This window comes from Arachis stenosperma, chromosome 3 (genome assembly GCF_014773155.1).
Source record: "Arachis stenosperma cultivar V10309 chromosome 3, arast.V10309.gnm1.PFL2, whole genome shotgun sequence".
In the NCBI taxonomy this organism is placed as follows: domain Eukaryota; kingdom Viridiplantae; phylum Streptophyta; class Magnoliopsida; order Fabales; family Fabaceae; genus Arachis; species Arachis stenosperma.
In genome coordinates, this window is record NC_080379.1 from 56,496,176 (window position 1) to 56,500,443 (window position 4,268).

Sequence of the window (4,268 nt, forward strand, 5' to 3'; positions counted from 1 at the left end):
ATTGGTTCATGTCATGACTCAATCCTTCTAGAGAAGTGTTGAGTTGTTCCCAATAGTTGTTTGGAGGAAAACGCATCCCTTGAGGCATCTCAGGGATTTCTTGATGATGGTCTTCCTCATGCGTCTCTTGAGATCCATGAATAGGCTCTCTTGTTTGCTCCATCCTCTTCTTAGTGATGGGCTTGTCCTCTTCAATGAGGATGTCTCCTTCTATGACAACTCCAGCTAAGTAGCATAGATGGCAAATGAGATGAGAAAAAGCTAGCCTTGCCAAGGTGGAGGGCTTTTCGGCTACTTTGTAAAGTTCTAGAGAGATGACTTCATGAACTTCTACTTCCTCTCCAATCATGATGCTATGGATCATAATGAGCCGATCCACAGTTACTTCAGATCGGTTGCTAGTGGGGATGATGGAGCGTTGGATGAACTCCAACCATCCTCTAGCCACAGGCTTAAGGTCCAGTCTTCTCAATTGAACCGGCTTGCCTTTTGAGACTCTTTTCCATTGAGCTCCTTCCACACATATGTCCATGAGGACTTGGTCCAACCTTTGATCAAAGTTGACCCTTCTAGTGTAGGGGCGTGCATCTTCTTGCATCATAGGCAAGTTGAATGTCAACCTTGTATTTTTCCGATTGAAATCTAAGCATTTTCCCCGAAATATTGTAAGCCAATTCTTTGGATTCGGGTTCATGCTTTGATCATGGTTTCTAGTGATCCATGAATTGGGATAAAACTCTTGAATCATTAAGATTCTAACTTGTTGAATGGGGTTGGTAAGAACTTCCCAACCTCTTCTTTGGATCTCATGTCAGATCTCTGGATACTCATATTTCTTAAGCATGAAAGGGACCTCAGGGATCACCTTCTTCTTGGCCACAACTTCATAGAAGTGGTCTTGATGGACTTTTGAGATGAATCTCTCCATCTCCCATGACTCGGAGATGGAAGCTTTTGTCTTCTCTTTCCTCTTTCTAGAGGTTTCTCCAGCCTTAGGTGCCATTAATGGTTATGGAAAAACAAAAAAAGCTATGCTTTTACCACACCAAACTTAGAATGTTGCTCGCCCTCGAGCAAAAGAAGAAAGAATAGATGAAGAAGAAGAAGATATGGAGGGGAGAGAGAGAGAGAGAGAGAGATGTGTATTCAGCCAAGAGGGGGACGAGAGGGTTGTGTTGTGTGAAAATGAAGAAGTGTAGAGGGGTTTATATAGTGGAGGGAGAGGGGTTAGGGTTCGGTCATGTAGGGTGGGTTTGGGTGGGTAAGAGATTTTGAATTTAAAGGTAGGTGGGGTTTATGGGGAAGAGTGGATGGATGTGAGTGGTGAAGAGGTGATGGGGAAGAGAGATTGAGGTGATTGGTGAAGGGTGTTTGGGGAAGAGTGTTATTGGATTGTGTGAAGAAGAGAGAAGGTGAGTTGAGGTAGGTGGGGATCCTGTGGGGTCCACAGATCCTGAGGTGTCAAGAATTTATCATCCCTGCACCAATTAGGCGTGTAAAACGCCCTCTGCATGCAATCTTGGCATTTAACGCCAGATTGATGCTTGTTTCTGGCGTTAAACGCCCAAATGTAGCATGTTTCTGGCCTTGAAGGCCACTTCCATGCTTGTTTCTGGCGTTTAACGCCAGCTCTCCTCAGGGTGCAATCCTGGCGTTTAAACGCCAGACTGCTACTTGTTTCTGTCATTTAACGCCAGCTTCATGCTTTGTTCTGGCGTTAAACTCCAGCCAGATGCTTCTTACTGGTGTTTAAACACCAGTAAGTTCTTCCTACAGGGTGTGCTTTTTCTTCTACTATTTTTGATTCTATTTTTAATTTTTGCAATTGTTTTGTGACTCCACATGATCATAGACCTAATAAAACATAAAAGAACAATAGAAATATAGATAAATAGAAATTGGGTTGCCTCCCAATAAGTAATTCTTTAATGTCAATCGCTTGACAGTGAGCTCTCATGGAGCTTCACATATGTTCAGAGCATTGTTGGGACCTCCCAACACCAAACTTAGAGTTTGAATGTGGGGGTTCAACACCAAACTTAGAGTTTGGTTATGGCCTCCCAACACTAAACTTAGAGTTTGATTGTGGGGGCTTTGTTTGATTCTGTATTGAGAGAAGCTTATCGTGCCTCTTTTCCATGTCTACAGAAGGATAACCTTGAGCTTTAAACACAAGGTAGTCCCTATTCAATTGAAGGACTAACTCTCCTCTGTCAACATCAATCACAGCTTTTGCTGTGGCTAGGAAGGGTCTTCCAAGAATGATGGATTCATTCTCATCCTTCCCAGTGTCTAAGATTATGAAATCAGTAGGGATGTAAAGGCCTTTAACCTTTACCAACACGTCCTCTACCAATTCATAAGCTTGTTTTATTGACTTGTCTGCCATCTCTAATGAGATTTTTGCAGCTTATACCTCAAAAATCCCCAGCTTCTCCATTATAGAGAGTGGCATAAGATTTATACCTGACCCCAGGTCACACAGAGCCTTCTTAAAGGTCATGGTGCCTATGGTACAGGATATCAAGAATTTACCAAGATCTTGTTTCTTTTGAGGTAGAGTTTGCTGAACCCATGTATCTAGTTCACTAATGAACAAGGGAGGTTCACCTTCCCAAGTCTCATTACCAAACAACTTGGCATTCAGCTTCATGATGGCTCCTAGATATTGAGCAACTTGCTCTTCAGTTACATCTTCATCATCTTCAAAGGAAAAATAGTTCTCAAAGCTCATGAATGGTAGAAGGAGGTTCAATGGAATCTCTATGGTCTCTAGGTGAGCCTCTGATTCCTTAGGTTCCTCAGTTTGGAACTCCTTTCTATTCAGAGGACATCCCAGGAGGTCTTCCTCACTGGAATTCACGTCCTTCTCTTCCTCTTTGGATTCGGCCATTGTGATTATGTCAATGGCCTTGCACTCTCTTTTCGGATTCTCTTCTGTATTGCTTGGGAGAGTACTAGGAGGAGTTTCAGTGATTTTCTTACTCAGCTGACCCACTTGTGCCTCCAAATTTCTAATGGAGGACTTTGTTTCACTCCTGAAACATAAAATGACCTTAGATAGATCAGAGACTATGTTTGCTAAGCTAGAGGGGCTCTGCTCAGAATTCTCTGTCTGTTGCTGAGAAAATGATGGAAAAGGCTTGTTATTGCCAAGCCTGTTTCTTCCACCATTATTAAAGCCTTGTTTAGGCTTTTGTTGATCCTTCCATGAGAAATTTGGATGATTTCTCCATGAGGAATTATAGGTGTTTCCATAGGGTTCACCCATGTAATTCACCTCTACCATTGTAGGGTTCTCAGGATCATAAGCTTCTTCTTCAGAAAATGCCTCTTTAGTACTGTTGGATGCATGTTGCCATCCATTCAGACTCTGAGAAATCATGTTGACTTGCTGAGTCAAGATTTTGTTCTGAGCCAATATGGCATTCAGAGCATCAATTTCAAAAACTCCCTTCCTCTGAGGCGTCCCATTACTCACAGGATTCCTCTCGGAGGTGTACATGAATTGGTTATTTGCAACCATGTCATTGAGTTCCTGAGCTTCTGTAGGCGTTTTCTTTAGGTGAATGGATTCACCTGCAGAGTGGTCCCATGACATCTTAGACAATTCAGACAGACCATCATAGAATATATCCAGGATGGTCCATTCTGAAAGCATGTCAGAAGGACATTTTTTGGTCAGTTTCTTGTATCTCTCCCAAGCTTCATAGAGGGATTCACCTTCTTTTTATCTGAAGGTTTGAACATCCACTCTAATCTTACTCAGCTTTTGAGGAGGAAAGAACTTGGGCAAGAAGGCCGTGACCAGCTTATCCCAAGAGTTCAGGCTATCTTTAGGTTGAGAGTCCAACCATACTCTAGCTCTATCTCTTACAGCAAAAGGAAAAAGCATAAGCCTGTAGACCTCGGGATCAACCCCATTGGTCTTAACAGTATCACAGATCTGCGAGAATTCAGTTAGGAACTGAAAAAGATCTTTTGATGGAAGTCCACGAAACTTGCAGTTCTGTTGTATCAGAGAAACTAACTGAGGCTTTAGCTCAAATTTGTTTGCTCCAATGGCAGGGATTGAGATGCTTCTTCCATGTAGGTTAGAATTTAGTGCAGTAAAGTCACCAAGCATCTTCCTTGCATTGTTGTTGTTGGGTTCGGCTGCCATATCCTTTTCCTATTCGAAAATTTCAGTTAGGTCCTCTTCAGAGTACTGTGCTTTAGCTACTCTTAGCTTCCTCTTCAAGGTCCTTTCAGGTTCAGGATCAGCTTCA

The 4,268-nt window shown here is 42.5% G+C and overlaps 1 non-coding gene across 1 annotated transcript; it reads left to right on the plus strand.

The window, feature by feature from the left end:
- The first annotated feature begins 3,656 nt into the window (after positions 1-3,656).
- LOC130971712 (small nucleolar RNA R71) lies at positions 3,657-3,763 on the plus strand. The gene has a single exon (XR_009082925.1). It is a non-coding gene; the product is annotated as a small nucleolar RNA R71 (small nucleolar RNA).
- The last annotated feature ends 505 nt before the right edge of the window (positions 3,764-4,268 follow it).